Source organism: Bos javanicus, chromosome 29, assembly GCF_032452875.1.
Source record: "Bos javanicus breed banteng chromosome 29, ARS-OSU_banteng_1.0, whole genome shotgun sequence".
Classification (NCBI taxonomy): Eukaryota; Metazoa; Chordata; class Mammalia; order Artiodactyla; family Bovidae; genus Bos; species Bos javanicus.
In genome coordinates, this window is record NC_083896.1 from 18211569 (window position 1) to 18230621 (window position 19053).

At 47.8% G+C, this 19053-nt stretch overlaps 1 long non-coding RNA gene across 1 annotated transcript; it reads left to right on the forward strand.

Annotated features, from left to right (window-relative positions):
- The first annotated feature begins 6280 nt into the window (after nucleotides 1–6280).
- LOC133241083 (uncharacterized) lies at nucleotides 6281–13089 on the forward strand. Its single transcript, XR_009734515.1, has 3 exons — nucleotides 6281–6394; nucleotides 11166–11270; nucleotides 12601–13089. It is a non-coding gene; the product is annotated as an uncharacterized LOC133241083 (long non-coding RNA).
- The last annotated feature ends 5964 nt before the right edge of the window (nucleotides 13090–19053 follow it).

Consider the following 19053-nt stretch of genomic DNA (forward strand, 5'->3'; position numbering starts at 1 on the left):
TATAAAAGATTTTCACAAATGCTGGTCAGGGTCCTTGGCTAAGAGGAGACTCTGCCTTGGGCCCGCCGGTGTAATAAACTGCATTCCACTATCTGCATTGTCCTTCTGAGTGAGTTTGTTTCCCGGAACGTGTGGCTACAACACCTCTACAGCTTAGACTTTGGGGGACTCCACCAAAGCACAGCCCCTCTGTGGCCCACTGTGTTATTCTGCCCCTGTGTATGCATCATAATCTCATCTCAGGCTCGTCCATTCCCAGACTCGCTCACGGACATGGCCCCAGGGATGGAAGGGGAGCTGCACACATGCGTGAGTGAGCAAACTGATAACAGGGGGATAAATGAACTCTATGTGTGGGTGTCAGTCACTCAGTCATATCTGACTCTGCAACCCCATGGACTGTAGCCCACCAGGCTTATCTGTCCATCGAATACTCCAGGCAAGAATGCTGAAGTGTGTTGCCACTGCCTTCTCCAGGGGATCTGCTTGACTCAGGGCTCAAACCCAGGTCTCCTGGATTACAGACAGATTCTTTACCAAGGAATCTGAGCCACCAAGGAAGCCCCTCAATGAGCTGCATGAATGAACAAATACAGAACAGACGAAGTAGCCCTGTGAAGGGAGGCAGGAGAGTCTGCACGGTCAGGGCTACAGATGGAGACTGTGTCCAGGCCTACCTGGCAGATGAAAGATAAAATGTTCCTGAGTCAGCAGCTGCCAGCTGGCTCCAGGTATCAGGGAACTAACGGCACAGGCTGGGTTCAGACAAGTTCTGGGAGTGGGGAGAGGAGGAAGGCAAGAAAGAAAGGACAAGGACGTGAGATCTCAGGGGAGACGGGGGCAGGAGAGGTGGCCCTTGGTTCCAGAAGGGTCTGCTGGACTCAGGGGTCCCTGCCATGTCTCAGGGTTGGGAGGTTATCTTGTGCGGCTGGGCCACTGCAGGCAGAAGTAGCAATGGAGAACAAGGAGGTAGCAGAAGGTGGGCTAGACCTCAAGCACCATTCCATTTCCCCCAGACTTCCCTCCCGCCCTCAGGTGGGGAAGCTGAGGCTGAATGAGCCCCTTTACTAGAATGGCCTCTGCAGAGCTGTCTATGACCTCACCCTCAGGTTACCTGATCATCCCAAGTTAGAAAACCTGAACTGGCCCCAGATGGACTGGGGTCAAGGCCCTCAAGAGCCGGGCCAGGAACACCATGTGAATGTTGTGCCAGGGATGAGCTGATCAAGTCGTGCTCTGGGGCAGCCAGACTCCAAGAAAGCGTGTCAGGGCTTGAGCCCAGGCAGCTACAGAATGGGCTCACAGCTAGGCTGTGACAAGTTTTCAAGCTTTAAAAATGATATATACCCACACTCATGGGAATTCCCTGGTGGGCCAGTGGTTAAGACTCTGCTCTTCAAATGCAGGGAGCAAGGGTTCAACCCCTGGCAGGGGCACTAAGATCCCACATGCCTTAGGGTGCTGCCAAAAAAAAAAAACCAGAATACACACCCTCATATCACCTGATGGCCATGGATCTCAGGCTGTCTGTCACTCCAGTTCTGATCTACTGGGGAACATCTGGGGTCAAGTCACCATGTGCTCCCACCCGCAGCCTTACCAGGAGGAGTCAAAAGCAAACCAAAGTCCTTACCTGTTGGGGGCCAGAGTGAGGCACTCCGCCCGTGGCAAAGATCATGAGGAAGGAGGCTCGACATACGCAAAGGCGGGATTGATAGAGTCAGTTCCTAGACAGGTTGATAGGGAGTCTAGGGGTCCCCAAGGAGAGAGGGGTCTGAAATTCTCAAGGAGGAAGAAAGGACAAACTTTTTTCTTTCTCCACATTCCTTAGGATTATATACCAATAATGTATCCTGCCTAAGGACAGTCTTTGGATTCAACCTTCTGTTATTTTAAAATGTTAATTATGGGAATATACCTGGTCTTTACAAGGATGTATCTTGCCTGAGGACAGTGTTATCTTAAAATGTAAATTATGGGAGTAGGTCGGAGGAGGTCTTTACAACTTCCAGACATTCTTTGGATTATATAACCTCATTATTAACACTAGCAAGCGGGTACTCTTTCTACCCCCTTCTGATGCCTATGTCAGAAGCTTTCTCTATCTCCTTTATACTTTAATAAAACTTTATTACACAAAAGCTCCGAGCGATCAAGCCTTGTCTCTGGCCCCGGATTGAATTCTTCTCCTTCGGGGGCCAAGAATCCCGGTGTATTCGTGTGATTCAACAACAACCTTTCAGGATCAAGCCTCAGGAGTCCCCCTGGAAATCCTCAAGCATCTACCCCCATAACAAGAGCCTGCCTACTTTACTACTTTGTGCTCTCACCTACACCTCTGACTTTACGGGGGGCTGTCCCCCACCACCTCTTTCAGAGAAGGAGTTAACTTAGAGCTCCAGTTAATAATAATTCCTAGGCGTGATAGGAGTGTTTCAACCTACAAACTCCTTTGAAGGTTCTCTAGCCTGCCTGACAGGCTTGTCGGGCCACATGTGATTGCTCACAGCCTCCCAACCATGAGAGGCATGAGATGCTTTAAACCTTCTAAAAACAGGTTCCTTAGAAAACCATCAGTATAAGTATAGTGGGCTGATTAGAAATTGTATTGGTGAAGGGTTTTTCATTTGTTGAGCCAATGTATGTTGCTAAGTCTCCACATCCCCTGCCCTTACACACATTAATGAATATATAGAAGAAATAAGTATTAACCTTTGATATTAATCACGTTAGACCTTAGGCTAAGTAAATTCTTTCCTTAACTAAAACCCACTACACCCTCACCCTATAGGAATGTAACTTTATCTGGGTGGCATCTGTTTTAAGAATAATCACCCCTGGAGAAATAAGTGTCCTGATTGACTGACCGCTGTCACAAGGAGAGGGTCATAAATTGTCAGCAGGCCCCCTGACCAGAAGATGAGGTAACACCCCTAAGACCTCTGTATACATTTGTATGAAGCACCTGACTTTGATAAAAGTCAGGACTGCTGACCCTGCGTGACTTTTGCATAACATCTCAGTGTATAAAAGCAGACCATGGAAAATAAAGAATTGGGATCAGTTTCTCGAAATACTGGTCTCCCCATGTCACTCTCTTTCTCAAACTCTGGCTGAGTCTCCATCTGGAGCGTGGAACCCACCAAGCTTACTAATTATGCCTGGGCTTCTAAGATCCGACCGGGGAGGCCTCAGTGTCTCCTCTCCTTTGGGAGAACAGAAGGACGCCTGTGGCCTACGTAAGTGGAGCAAACTTCTTGTCTTGAAGTTTTATTGGTTTTCCGCGTAAACCAAGCTACTCAGCCTCTTTTCTCTACTGAATTTTCCTACTGAGCTATCCTCATTCTATTACTCTTTATATCTCTAATTAATATCTAATTGAAGCTATTGTATCCTGATCCTCGCCGACGCTGTCCCCGCTTTGAACTCCCTGGATCAGCCGGGGCTGGACCTCGGCACTTACCCTCCAGAAAAAGACTCGCTCTGTCACTGGGGGGACTTCATGTGTTGAGAGCCTGCTTTGTGTCTGCGCTGTGCTGGGCCTGTGGTTATAACAGGGCATGAGGCAGACAAGGCACCCCACTCGGGCAGTTTGTAGCTAGTGAGAAGAGATCCACAATCAACATACTCATAAATAAATATGACCATATCACGTGGTGACATGTACCAGGAAGAAAACAACTTAATGAGCTAGAGCTTTGCTACTATACAAGTGTGCTCTGCAGACCAGCAGCATCCAAGCACCAGGGAGCTCACCAGAAAGGCAGAGTCTCAGGCCCTGCCCAGATCTCCTGAATCTCCATTTCAATGAGATCCTCAGGGGATGCCTATGGTCAAGGGGTCAGGAATTCATTCCAAGCATGGTTATTACCCCAGGGGAAAAGAAATATTCATTAACATATTGAGACCTGAATATTCTCAGTTTCTGGAAGCTCTGTCTTGCAGGTAGAGGGAACAACAAGTACTACCAATCAGAAAATAATGTCCTTAAAGCCACATCTGGAACTTCCCTGGTGATCTGGTAGTTAAGACTTTGCCTTCCAATGCAGCGGGTGTGGGTTCAATCCCTAGTAGAGGAACTAAAATCCCACATGCCTCACAGTCAAACAACCAAAACATGAAACAGAAACAATACTGTAACAAATTTAATAAAGACTTTTAAAATGGTCCCTATCAAATAAAAAAAAAAGCTTCCCTGGTGGCTCAGTGGTAAAGAATCTGCCTGTCAATGCAGGAGACGTGAGTTCAATCCCTGGGTCAGGAAGGTCACCTGGAAGAGGAAATGGCAATCCACTCCAGAATTCTTGCCTGGAAAATCCCATGGACAGAGGAACCTAGGGGGCTATAGTCCATGGGATTGCAAGAGTCAGACACAACTTAGCAACTAAAACAATAACAAATTTTTTTTTTTTAATCTTTAAAAAGAAAAAAGCCACAACTAGCTTACTGAGAGGAGAAGGCAATGGCACCCTACTCCAGTACTCCTGCCTGGAAAATCCCATGGATGGAGGAGCCTGGTGGGCTGCAGTCCATGGGGTCGCTAAGAGTCAGACATGACTGAGCAACTTCACTTTCACTTTTCACTTTCATGCATTGGAGAAGGAAATGGCAACCCGCTCCAGTGTTCTTGCCTGGAGAATCCCAGGGACGGGGGGCCTGGTGGGCTGCCGTCTATGGGGTTCCATAGAGTTGGACATGACTGAAGCAATTTAGCAGCAGCAGCTTACTGGGGAACCTTAAGCAAGTCACCCCACCTCTCCAGGCCTCAGTTTCCCACCTGGAAAATTGAGGAGTTGAACTAAATAGAGGCTCTTTCGAACTAAAAAAAAACAACAGTCTTCTGAATGGAGGATTTTGAGGCATCAAGAGTCAAATGACCAGCTAAGAAAGCTATCTGAGGGAGCAGCAGGGCCTTGGAGTCCCAAGACCTACATGTAAGACATGACTGAGCAACTGGGTATGCACATACAGTAAATAAAAACTTAAATGGGAATGAAAACAGCAACTTAAGGAGCCATCTCTGGGAAGAAGGAGGATGAAAGAGAGGGGTATACACAGGTACTTTCTATTTGTTAGGTCTTATTTCTCAAGCTGAGTGATGGGTACATGGATATTTATATAATTCATTCTCTCATATTTATTAATACATCAAGTACTTAAAACAACAACAACAAAAAAAGAAATATGGGAAATGTTTTCCAGGTAGAGGTACCAGCTTGAGCAAATGTCCAAGGACACAAAGTAGCAAGAATATTGCCCCCCTCTCCCAAACTTCACAGCTCAGTTCAGTTCAGTTGCTCAATCATGTGCAGAGTATTGTAGCTACAGCTTTATCATCAGTCCTTCCGATGAATATTCAGGATCAATTTCCTTTAGGATTGACTGGTTTGATCTCCTTGCTGTCCAAGGGACTCTCAAGAGTCTTCTCCAACACCACAGTTCAAAAGCAACAATTCTTCGGTGCTCAGCTTTCTTTAAAGTCCAACTCCCATATCCATACATGACTACTGGAAAAACCATAGCTTTGACTAGACAGATCTTTGTTGGCAAAGTAATGTCTCTGCTTTTTAATATGCTATAGGTTGGTCATAGCTTTTCTTCCAAGGAGCAAGTGTCTTTTAATTTTATGGCTGCAGTCACCATCTGTGGTGATTTTGGAGCCCCAAAAAGTAAAGTCTGTCACTGTTTTCATTGTTTCCCCATCTATTTGCCAGGAAGTGATGGGACTGTATGCCATGATCTTAGTTTTCTGAATGTTGAGTTTTAAGCCAGCTTTTTCCACTCTCCTTTTTCACCTTCATCAAGAAGCTCTTTAGTTCCTCTTCACTTTCTGCCATATGCAGGCGTCATCTGCATATCTGAGGTTATTGATATTTTTCCAGGCAATCTTGATTTCAGCTTGTGCTTCATCTTCATCCAGCCTGGCGTTTCGTATGATGTACTCTGCATGTAAGTTAAATAAGCAGGGTGACAATATACAGCCTTGACATACTCCTTTCCCAATTTGGAACTCCACAGTAGCTTTTCCAAATCTTTATTCCCCCACTTTCCACCTCACCCCTTTCGCCCAGCCCCACGCTCTGCGGCTGACCTTTCTGACCAGATAAGTCCCCTCCCCATCGGATAGGCTCTCACCCCAGTGGCAAGTGTACACCTCTCAAGTGACCATTCAGTACACGAAGGCATGCGTCGCTTCAAACCCTGCAGACTCCAGGAAGACTGGGCGGGGTTCCAGCCCCAGAGCCGGACGCGAAACAGCCGCGGGGCGGGGGGGGGGGGGGGGCCGGCCACTGCAGCTCCGGACAGAAGCGGGCGCTGCGGGGCAGGCCAGGACCGCGGCTCCGCCCGCGCCAGCCTCTGGGTCCCTGGGCGGAAACAAACGCGTTTCCAAGAGGTAATTGTCCGTCTCGTTTAGATGAAAAGGATTGAACGATGGGGAGAGAGTGGGAGGAAAACCGTTCTAAGACCCAATTCGCTAGATAGGCGTCATTAATGTTTCCGAGCTCTTTATTAAAGAAAGAGGTTTGACTCAACAGCTGGAAATCGCGAAGCCTATTTCTTTCTTGTCTGACAGCTGTCCTTTAGAACCGATTCTGCGCACTCATGCTTTACTCTTCCAGGGATGAAATCTTGGCAGGTCTCCTAGCTTTTAGAGAGTCTCTCGTTTATAATCAGGTAATCTACGTGCCGTGGGCAAGCGTTAAAGCAAACCTGCCCGGGTCCAGCTCCCTCTGGCTGGGACACCTGCTGGCTAGGGAGGGCACCGGGCAGTCTCCCTCCCCTGCGAACTTTCTGTTCCTCCTGCTCCTTCCCGGGCTGTCTCTGGCTCTCCAGAGTTGGGGGCAGAGGGAGCGGAAAAGTCACAGCCAAGAAGGTCTACCCACGACACTGCCCTCTGGTCTTTCGTTTGTTCGGTCCCTAAGTAGTGCCTGATTCTTTGCGACCCCATAGACTGCAGCAGGCCAGGCTTCCCTGTCCTTCCCCATCCCCTGGAATTGGTGCAAACTCATGTTCATGGCGGAGAAGGCAATGGCACCACACTCCAGTACTCTTGTCTGGAAAATCCCATGGACGGAGGAGCCCTGGTGGGCTGCAGTCCATGGGGTCTCTAAGAGTGGGACACAACTGAGAGACTTCACTTTCACTTTTCACTTTCATGCATTGGAGAAGGAAATGGCAACCCACTCCAGTGTTCTTGCCTGGAGAATCCCAGGAATGGGGGAGCCTGGTGGGCTGCCATCTATGGGGTCACACACAGTCTGACACGACTGAAGTGACTTAGCAGCAGCAGCATGTTCATGGAGTCGGTGATGCCATCCAACCATCTCATTCTCTGTCGTCCCCTTCTCCTTCCCTCAATCTTTTCCAGCATCAGGGTCTTTTCCAATGAGCTGGCTCTTCGCATCAGGTGGCCAAAGCATTGGAGCTTCAGCTTCAGCATCAGTCCTTCCAATGAAATCAGGTGTGATTTCCTCTAGGATTGACTGGTTTGACCTCCTTGCAGTCCAAGGGGCTCTCCAGAGTCTTCTCCAGTACCTCTGGTCTTGAAAGATTCCAGATGCTGACACTTTCCCTCAGGAGCACTTTTGGTAGGCTCCTTGGAGACCCACAACACCATTTGGTTGCAGCACCCCTAAAAAGAAGTGCGCTTCCTCTTTCATGGTGCTTACAGCCCCTCAGCTTCTGCATCCCTCCTCACAAGTCCAGCCTCATTCTGTGGGAGTCCCCTAAGTGGAAGCTGTCTTCAACAGGGTCCTCTCCAAGAAGGCCTCATTCTTCTTTTTTTAATGATTTATTATTTTTCCTGATTCTTTGTGGAATCTTAAGTTCCCCAACCAGGGATCAAGCCTGCACGCTCTGCATTGGAAGCATGGAGTCTTAACCACTGGACCACCAGGGAAGTCCCAAGAAGGCCTCATTCTGCTCCTTAACGTGGAGTCTACATGTGCCCTAAGAGAATCACGCAGCTGGAAGTGCAGCCCCTTGGCTAGGAACTACCCCCCAACTCACCAGATTCTAGATCCACAGCCTCCCCACTCCAAGGCTCCCCACATAGTTCTCCCAAAGTCTATTTCTCCTGGTTTGAGGGGGAGGGGGAAGGGTCCTTCCCCTTCCTGGTGAGCTGTGGGTTGGGGGACAGGCAGAGTGAATGCCCTGACATCTCTCTGAAGAGAGTCTTCGGTAGGGTTCCTGGGGGACATTCTCTCTTTGACAGGCAGGTAACTGAGGACATGGCTCTTAGCCCTGCTGCCTCCCCGCCTCCTGAGTTCTAAACTCATTTTAAGTTCAGCAGCTCTGGCCTTGGAGGCCTCAGCTGAAATTCTGAGGTGAATGGAAAAGTCTTTGCTTATGTCTTATTAGTTTCCAACCTTGGCCTGAGAGCACTGTCTGTAACCTCAACCCAGGAAAGACTTCCCCAGAGGATACTCCCAGAACACAAACCTGTCCCTCCCCTGGTAAATTCTTCATGCTCCAGCCATTTCCAACAGGCAAGTTGCATGTCAGCTCCTGAGCTCCCAAACCTCACGTCTGCTCTCACTTTGCCTTTCCTTCCACCAGAGGAGTTCTACTCCACTTCTCCACTTGCCTCACTCCTTGAGGTCTTTGAAGACCAGAGTCAAAATGTCTCCTTCTCTGGAAAGCCTTCCCTGATGTCCCCTCCTCCGTACTTCCACAGGCCTTGCCACAATTCATGTTCTGTTATGATTACCTCGATCTGTACCCATCTCCCCAACTTGATTCCGAGCTCTTTGAAGGCAAGGATGGAACTGTTTGGCTGAGTGTGTTTACATTGTTTGCATGAAAAACAGTTTCAAAAAGAAAGCAAAATCACCTATAATCCCAGCATTTTTAAAAATTTTAGTTGATTTACAATGTTGTGTTAATTTCTGCTGTACAGCAAAGTGATCCAGTCATACATATATTCTTTTTTATATTCTTTTCCATTATGGTTTGCCATAGGATACTGAATATAGTTCTCTGCGCTATACAATAGAACCTTGTTGTTTATCCTTTCCATATAATAGCTCCGTCTGCTAACCCCAACCTCCCACTCTGTCTCTCTCTCAACCCCTCCTCCTTGGCAAACAGGAGTCTGTTCTCTGTGTCCATGAGTCTGTTTCTATTTCCTAAATAGGTTTATTTGTGTCACATTTTAGATCCCACATATAAGTGATATAATATATGGTATTTGTCAATTTCTGACTTACTTCACTTCATATGATAATCTCTAGCTGCATCCATGTTGCTGCAAATGGCATTCTTTTTTTTTTCCTTTTTATGGCTTAGTATTATTTCACTATGTATATATACCACTTCTTCTTTATCCATCCTTCTGCTGATGGACATTTAGGTTGCTTCCACGTCCTGGCTATTGTGAATAGTGCTGCTATGAACATAGAGTTACATGTATATTTTTGGATTAGAATTTTATCTAATTGCTGGCTCATATGATGGCTCTATTTTTGGTTTTCTGAGGAACCGCCATACTGTCTCCATAGTGGCAGTACCAACTTACACTCCCATCAACAGTGCAGTAGGGTTCCCTTTTCTTTACATCCTCCCCAGCATTTGTTATTTGTAGAGTTTTTAATGGTAGCCATTTTGATTGATGACCAGCACTTACTTTTGATATTACAGAAAGGACAAAGAATCTTCCTTCTCCTGTGTGTCCCACCAGCCTTACGTCCAGTGACAAACACTTTTAAGAGGGTGATATGATTCTTTATCGCCTTTTCCTGGCACACATATGCACACACACACACAGAATTTTATTTCTTACGATCAGCTTCATCCACAATATCCATTTTCACTTAACAGTCTGTCTTGGATATCTTTCCATATTATTGCATATGATTCTACCACATTCATTTTTTAAATTATATATGTGTGTGTGTGTATAAATAGAAAATTTTCCATTTTAACCATTTTTAAGTGTATGATTTAGTGGCATTAATTACATCCACCATATTATGCAACCATCACCACTATTTCCAAAACAGAAGCTCTGTACCCATTAAGCAATAACTCCTCATGCTCCCTGGCCCCTCTCTCCATAACCTCTGGTTAGGGTGACCTCAAATCTACTTTCTGGCTCTACAAATGCCCCATTAAAAAAAAGAAAAGGCTGAATATTATTCCACAGTAGGAGATGTTATCATCTATTTAACCATTCTGTATTAATAGACATTTTTGTTGTCCCCAAGTTTTTGATAACAAGCAAAGCTGCTACAAATCACGCAGAAAGTTGAGGAATGGGTTGCTGGCTGCTGAGACATAGGGTGTGTGCATTCAAAAATCTAACAGACACCTTTCAGCCTGTGCATCACTTTTCACAGGAAGGTTTCTGACCCCCATTTCCAGGTAGTCTGGTTTAATAAGAGTGCACTGGGGCCCAGCAACCTGAATTTTTATAGACATCCTACCTGATCAACGTGATATGAGAACACACAATGAGAAACAGAGCCATGCGGCCATGTTGCCGGGCCCCCAGCATCTGCCCTCTTCCCTGCAGCAACGTCATTAACTGTGACACCCCAACCCACAGCCTGCTGCCAACAAGCCAAGGCTGCCCTGATGAGTCATCAGGCACTGTGAGCAGACCCTTAGGGTGACAAAGCCTCTAAGGAAATCTTGATGGATTGTGTGTCTCCCAACCTGGAAGCCCTGAGTCACCCTGGTTACCAAGCAACTCCCAATTCTGTTAGCTTTGCCCTTTGTGGGAGGCAAACTCACCCCTCATTCAAACTGGGGCCCATCAAGGAAAAGTTTATCTCCCTGGGGAAATGATGACTCACGCAACAGAAGTGGTGGGTGAAAGACAGAGAGGAGAGGAGAAGAGGAAAGAGACAGAAACAAGGCTGAATTCATTCCGGGGGTGGGAGGAATTAAAAGGTGAAGGAAGAAGGAGTAGAGAGGGAAAGAAAGCAAAATGACTAGAATTTGAGGGAAGTCATAGAAAGGAACGATAGAGAAAGGGGAAAGGGAGCAGGAAGGAGAAGAGGAGGAGACAAAGGAAAGACAACACAGAGCAGAAAGTGGGGTGAGCACCTCAGCTGGCATTTTGGATCTGTCCAGAAAAAAACTGCTCGTCAGATCTCAGGAAGACTCCAGTGGTGTCAGGCTTGGTTCTCAGGCCCTACCAATAAGCCAACTTGCATTTTCAGCCTCACCAGCATTCCCCGGCAGTTTTCTGGGGGTGAGCAGTGGAGGTCAGTCTCTGATCAGCGGGCAAAAACATACTGAGGGGCAGTCATACCCTGTGTGCCCAGGTAAGGGGTATGGCCTTCCTAGTCATTTGGCAATGAGGAATAGATCTTCAAAAAAGGTGCATACTCCTTGTGCAATATCTTAGCTATAGAGGATGCTCCTTGCAGTGCTAGTTATGGTAAAGGAGAAAAAAGAATGAAGGCAGAAATGAAATGTGGTTTAATAGATTTATGATACATTCTTATGACACACTGTGATATAGCCATTACAGTGGTATAGTTGAGCCCTTAATAAAATGGGGGAAATCTTCACAACACTAGATGAAAAAAAGATAAGTACATGTTTAAATTAATCTTTAAAATGGTGTGATTCAAACTTCCCTGGGGGTCTAGTGGTTATGACTCTGTGTTTACACTGCAGGGGGTGCAGATTTGATCCCTGGTCAGGGAAGTTCTGCACGCTACAGGATGTGACAAAATAATAATAATAAAGGTATGATTCCAATTTTGTTCGTGGATATGGGTATAATGGGGATGGCGTTGCCTCTGCCCTGACCCAAAGTCTTCTGCAAGCTCAGTTCAATACTGTGCTAAGAGGAAGTTGTCTTGTTTTTCTTTTTTGTCAATCTCATGTCCAGCCTCTACCCCTTCCTCACTAGCCTCTTGCTCTCCCTGTAGGGGACATTCCCATCAAAGTCCTGCCAGGGCGGTAATTCCTAGTCCCTACTCACACTGCAGAAGCCCATATGATTGGCTTCCTCTTCTGCCTGCCCCTGGTGTAGCCGGAGGCCCACCTGTGACCACGACAGTGGAAGTCACTCAGTCTTGCAGTGTGATCCTGACCAGGCTCCTGCCACTGGGCCCCCTGAGCCCATCCCCTGGGAATACTGACGTGTGCATGCTTAGTCGCTTCAGTCGTGTCCAACTCTGTGCGACCCCATGGACTGTAGCCTGCCAGGCCCCTCTGTCCATGGGGATTCTCCAGGCAAGAATACTGGAGTGAGTTACCATACCCTCCTCCAGGGGATCTTCATGACTCAGGGATCAAACCTGCCTCTCTTACGTGTCCTGCATTGGCAGGTGGGTTTTTTACCACTAGTGCCGCCTGGGAAGCCCAGGGAACACTGATGGTCTAAGAAATTTCCTTTTGGTTTAAGGAGTTGGCCTTGGTTGGGCACCAGAAGCCTGGTCTGACACTTTCCCTGGGTTCAGCTGCTGGAAGTTCGGCCACCACTGCCCGTTCAGTGGGCGGCCCCCCTCCCTTCCTTGGGTTAGGGTGTCCTGGGGCTGCATGAAAAACTGCCTGTCTGGGGTAATCAGGTGGGGCCTGCACCCTGGGGCTGGGCAGCCGGTGAAAGAGGAGCTGGATAGGATGCAGTTAATTCTTCTCCAGGAACCCAAGGAGGATGAGCTGGCAGAGGTCCTGAACACAGGCTGCAGGATGTGCTCTTCTCAGTGACAGTAGGTAAATAGTAACTGGCTCCCAAAAAACTGGCCCTGCAAGCCAATAAATAGCTGACAGCATAACCTGAAAAACAAGGTCTGGGGAAGAGATAGGAGGGCTTCCAGCTCTCAGATAGGACCAGAGAAAGGCCAGGAACCCAAGGGATGGCTCAGAGAGGGAGGCACCACCCGCCAGGAGTGAGAATCCACCGACTCTGGAGGTCCCAGGACTTGCAGCACTGTCCGTGTCAGCTACGCTGATCTATACTATCTTTGCTGGGCAGAATTCCGTCAGAAGCCCTTAGATGAAAAGGGTCTCTGGGTATCCCTTGGGGAGGATTGAGGGAAAACAGCTGGAAAGATGATCCCCATTTCACAGCTGGTCTGGTAGGGGGAGCCAGGGGCAAGAATGGGTAGCAATGTTTGTTGTTATTTTTTAGCAATGGGTTTTTTAAAAAAAATCTTTTGGGACTTCCCTGGCGGTCCGGGGGTTAAGAATCTGCCTGCCAATGCAAGGGACACAGGTTCGAGCCTTGGTCCTGGAAGATCCCACATGCCAGGCAGCAACTAAGCCCAAGTGCCATGGCTACTGAGCCCATGTGCCCTCGAGCCCATGCTCTGCAGCAAAAGAAGCCACCAGAGTGAGAAGCAGGTACACCGCAACTAAAGAGCACTGCAACTAGAGAAAGCCTGCATGCAAGAATAAAGACCTAGAGCGGTTAGAAAATAAACACATAAAATTTTTAAAAAATTAATTGAAGTATAACTCAGATACCGAGGAATGAACCCAAGTAATTTTCGCAAAATGTAAACACGCCTGTGTAACCATTACCTAGGCCATGACAAAAAACATAACTCAGGATCTCAGAAGTTTCCCATTTGGTGACAATGATGATTTTAAAGAGGAAAGTAGACAGGGTCTGAGAGCAAAGGAGGAAGGAAAGAAAAGATCCTCCCAGGTGCCAGTTGACTGACACGTGGTCCTGGAAACACAGCAGGAGGCCCCCCTCATCTGTATTAGCACCAGCTGTTGAACTGGCCTGCATGCAGAGCTCCAGGATACATACCCGGTATTCAGAATCTGCCCTTGGGAACTTGATGAGCCATGGGCAACCCTGCCAAGAAAAGCAAGGAACTGGGTGTTTGGAGAAGATCACAGACCAGGTAGGACAGGGCTGAGAGCCTGAGGGCAAACAGAAAAGAGAGTTGCTTCCAGGCTGGGAGGGCCTGGGAATGCCTGGTCCCAGGGGAGTGGCTGCCACAGTCACTATTTGTTCCCCCAAGTTACTGTTTGTCCAAGAATGATTCATGTAGGTTCCACTGATCAGTCCCTCCTTCTCTTCCTCACTGTGAGCTGCCAAGGGCAGAGGGGCACGGGGGGACATGCACAGCTGTGACGCCAGGGAGACATGAGTTTGAACCCCAGTTCTAGGCTGTGTGACTCTGGAAAATTTCATTCCCTCTCTGACTTCAGTCAGAGAGATGGGACAATAACCTCATGCAATAGCCGTGAAGAGGAAATGAGATAAGCCACATAAAATGCGGCACTAAAAAAATGCTTGCTCACTTTTCTTTGTCCTTTTTCCATTTAACAAATATTTATCTGGGGCCTGGTGTAAAGCAGGCAGCTGTGCTAGGTGCTGGGAAGAGAGTGGTGAACAAAACCAGTATGGAGACTGGCTAGTATGGAGACTGGCTCCTGTTATGGAGCTTAGAATCTAATGAGGGAGAGACATTCAATAAACAAACATATACACATTGTGAAAGAGAAGTACAATGTGTTATGAAAAAGAACATCAGGACTTCCCTGGTAATGCAGAGGGTGAGAATCCGCCTGCTAGTGCAGGGGACATGGGTTCAATCCCTGTTCTGGGAACTTTCCACATGCTGCAGAACAACCAAGCCCACGAACCACAATTACTCAGCCCGTGCTCCAGAGGCGGAGAGCTGCGATTACTGAGTCCCTGCGCCACAACGACTGAAGCCGTGAACCTAAAGCCTGTGCTATGCAACAAGAGAAAAGTGAAAGTGAAGTTGCTCAGTCGTGTCTGACTCTTTGCGACCCCATGGACTGTAGCCTACCAGGCTTCTCTGTCCATGGGATTCTCCAGGCAAGAATACTGGAGTGGGTTACCATTTCCTTCTCCAGGGGATCTTCCCGGCCCAAGGATCAAACCCAGGTCTCTCGCATTGGAGCCAGATGCTTTAACCTCTGAGCTACAAGGCAATGAGAAGCCGGTGCAGAAGGGCTGCAGCTGGAGAGCAGTCCTTGCTGTCCACAACTAGAGAAAGCCTGCGTGTAGTAACGAGGACCCAGCACAGCCAAAAATAAATTAATAATAAATAAATAAAGCAGTGTGTACATGTCAAAAAAAAAAAAAAAAGAATATCAGTGGTGACTTCCTTCCAACAGAGTGGTGAAGGAAGGCCTCTTGGGAGAGGTAACACTTAAACTAAGACCTTAAAGGATGAAAATGAACCAGGCGTTTTGGAAAGCAGGACCCAAAGTGGGAAAAAGGCACAGATTTTGAAGCCAGATATGGATGGGTTTCAAATCTTGGGTCCACTACCTAGCAGCTGTGGGACTTAAGGTAAGTTCCTTTACTAGTTGGGGCCTCAGTTTTATCTTCCTTAAAATGGGCTAAAAACACTTTACAAAATTGTGACAATGAAACCCAACTGTGTATATCAAATGCCCTGCCTGGAGTGTCAGTAAAGATCAGTTCCCTTCCTGTACCAGCTGTTGATTAATTGCTGAGCAACTGGCATAGAAATGATGCATGCACGCATTTAACGCACGCGCGCGCACACACACACACACGTGCAGTACATACACACCATCAAAAACACACACAGGCAGGACACAGGTACCTCCTCAAACTGGGGATTCAAGGAGAGGTCTATGAAGGGACTCTGCAGAGATATGGCAGGGACTGAGGAGAGAAGCAAGGAATAGTGCAGTCCCTCAGGGCAGCTAACTGCGGGGGCCTGAAAGGAGGACAGTGGCTACCAGAACCACAGAGAGGGTGTGGAGAGGGTGCCTGAGGGACACAGCTGACTCACACGGACCTGGTAGGGAGGGAGCTGGGGAATAAAGAGTCTGATCCCACTTCCCTTTTCTCTCTGATCTCCTCTAGGCCTCACAGTGGCCAAACTCAGACACAGGCTGGAGGCCACAGTTATTGTATGGCATGCTCAGTCGCTCAGTGTGTCCCTTTGCGTCCCCACGGACAGTGACCCACCAGGCTCCTCTGTCCGTGGGGTTTCTCCAGGCGAGAATACTGGAGAGGGTTGCCATGCCCTCCTCCAGGGATCTTTCTGACTCAGGGATGGAATCCACATCTCTTTTGTCTTGCATTGGCCGATGGGTTCTTTACCACTAGTGTCATCTGAGAAGCCCTCTGTCCTCCACACATGATTTCTTTTTAATTTTTAAAAATTTATTTATTTTTATTGTATTCTATTTGTTTGGCCATGTTGCTCAGCTTTTGGGATCTTAGTTCCCCGACCAAGGATCAAACCCGTGCCCCCTGCAGTGGAAGGACAGAGTCCTAACCACTGGACCACCAGGGAATTCTATGACTTCTTTTTTTAAAAAAATAAATAAGAAACGCTCCTAGTGTTCAGAAAAGAAAGAAAGAAAGGAATGAGGGAAAGAAGGAAGACAGGTCCTTGTCCAACTCCTAGTACCTGACACCATGATTGACACATAGTAGGCCCTCAGGTATGTGTCCCCATTTCTAAAGGGGAATAGCACTTCCTGCTATTTGTTTTGAAGATGAAATAAAACTCTCCAAAGAACCTGGCCCAAAGTCAGACCAGTCCGGTTCAGTCCTGGACCAGTCTATAAACACCTGGATATTCCTCAAAGGGCGTAGGGCGGAGGGAAGAGAAGAGGGTCCTTGTGGGTTGGCAGGGGTCTCCGCCACCGCGGAACTCACAAAGGGAGCCTTGTGCGGGAGTGGTGGCAGGATGCTTCGAACGACAGCTGGGCCCAGGGCTGCCAGGCCTGGGCTGGGCTGGGTTGGGCACTCTGCCACAGGCGGCCCTCTGAGGGCCTTTTCATCTGAGTCCCAGCTGCCACTTGGCCGGCTGGCCCGAAGCCCAGCAGCCTGGAGAGGAGAGGGGCTGGCAGCTTTGTCTCAGGAAGAAGAACAAAGAGGAGGGCAGAAGGAAGCAGTGCTTGCTCTTGGATTCAGGCCAAAGGGAAACAAGATCCAGTTCTAGGCAACACCAAGGTACTGTTTGAATTCCTTTGTTGCGTAGCATTAAGCAAGACAGTTCCACAGAGACCGTCTCAAACGATATCCCAACCCCCACCATGTTACAGGTGGAGAACTGAGGCCCAGAGACGGGCAGGGACCTGGCCAAAGTTACAAGTGAATGGCAGAGCCACAGCTGGAAACCCGGTCGTCTCTTGTCCCCTGGTGCTGAAGGATTCTGAAAGAGGCACTTCACCTCTGGGATCCCTGGGGTTCTCATACGTAAAAATAGAGGTGCTAATTCCTATTTTGAATGGTGAAGGTCAAATGTACTAATGGATATAAAAGGAAGAAGAGGGCTATTTGACTTGGGTCTTAAAGGCTGTGTAGGAGTTTTCCAGAGAGAAAGCGCTGGTGAGGAAAGGCATTCTGAGCACAAAGAACAGCATAAACAAAGTTCAAGAAAGTATAGGAATGTAGGTTATTTCAGGGCAGCTGGAGCTGGGGGAGAAGCCGGAAATGGGGCCCAGGCTTCTTGATGCTGTCAGAAGTGCCCACTGCCCCTCCAAGTGTCCAGCCCTTCTTTCTGTGGTGATGACCTTTCAGAACTCAGCCTCCCCATGGAATCATCCTGGCCCATGCAGCTGATCAGCCCTCTGGGAGAAGTCAGACAATGTGAGGGGAAGGGGCTTCATGTGCTGGGCAGAGCTGACCTGGCCCGTGGGAAGCTCCCTAACCCAGATGCGGCAGGCAGGGAGGCCTGCTTTGAGGAGGTCACAGCTGTCTCCCCATGGTTCAGTCCTGTTTGCAAGTCATAGTATTCAAGGTGTACACTTGTACCCAGTGTCTCAGTCCATCCAGGCTGCTATGACAAAAATACTGTAAATTGAGTGGTTTATAAAGAACATTTATTTCACACCATTCTGGAGGTTAGGAAGTAGAAGATCATGGTGCTGGTGGATCTAGTGTCTGATGAAAGCCCACTTTCTGGTTCACAGACGGCCATCTTCTTTCTGAGTCCTCATATGATGGAAGGAAGGAGCCAGAGAACTCCCTGGGGGTCTCTTTTACAAGAACACTAATCCCATCGTTTCATGACTTAATCACCTCCCAAAGGTACCACCTAACATCATCACATTGATGATTAGGTCTCAATGTGACTTTTGGAGGGAGATAAACGTTCAGACCACAGCACCCAGATACAAAGCAATTCTTTTTTTTTTTTTTACAAAGCAATTCTTTACAGTCACAGAAAGAATTCTGGAGTGAGAAAGACATGGAGTTTAAGCTTGGTTCTGTCAATTACCAGCTGTGTGGCCTTCTGTCCATTCACTGAACTTCCCCGAGCCTCAGCTCTCTCATCTGTAGAGTAATCTAACTGCTTGGAAGAACTCATACAAGAGTCTGTGTTCAGTGTGGTGCGCTCCACACATGATCATTTTCATTTACCTCCTTTCCCTGGCACAGTTGACCCCTCTGCTGGGAGGAGTCCCTGGCAGGCTTCTCTCAACAAAGCTTTCCCCGCCTCAAGACCCAGCTTACGGGCCACCTCTCCCATGAAGCCTTTCCAAATCCCTCACACCAAAAAGCTGACTTCCTCTTGGGCTGCCTTGTGCTTGTCTTTGTTATTGTGTTTTGTTTTGCTCTTTCACACTTTTTCATGTTCACTGCAACTAGTGACATAATATAAATATGTATTAAGAAAAATATTTCTTTTTTACAGATTTGTTTGCTTGTTTTGACTGAGCTAGGTCTTCGTTGCTGTGTGGGCTTGCCTCTCGTTGCAGCAAGCAGGGGCTACTCTCTAGTCGTGGTGTACACACTGCAGTGACTGCTTTTGCTGTGGAGCACAGGCTCTAGGACACGAGGGCTTCAGAAGCTGTGGCTTCTGGGCTCTAGAGCACAGCTCAGTAGTTGTGGCACACAGCTTAGCTGCTCTGTGACATGTGGAATCTTCCCGAATCAGGGATCAAACCTGCGTCTCCCGGGCTAGCAGGTGGATTCTTTACCACCGAGTGCCACCAGGGAAGCCCAAGAAAACCATTTCTTAATCAATAATTTCCCCTCTATTTCTATCCCATTCACACGGAATAACCAACACTAATATCCACTGTGCATCCTTCTACACTTTTCTAAGTATACGTTCACATGTGTGTGCTTGTGCTCAGCCGTGTCCAACTCTTTTCGACACTTTGGACTGT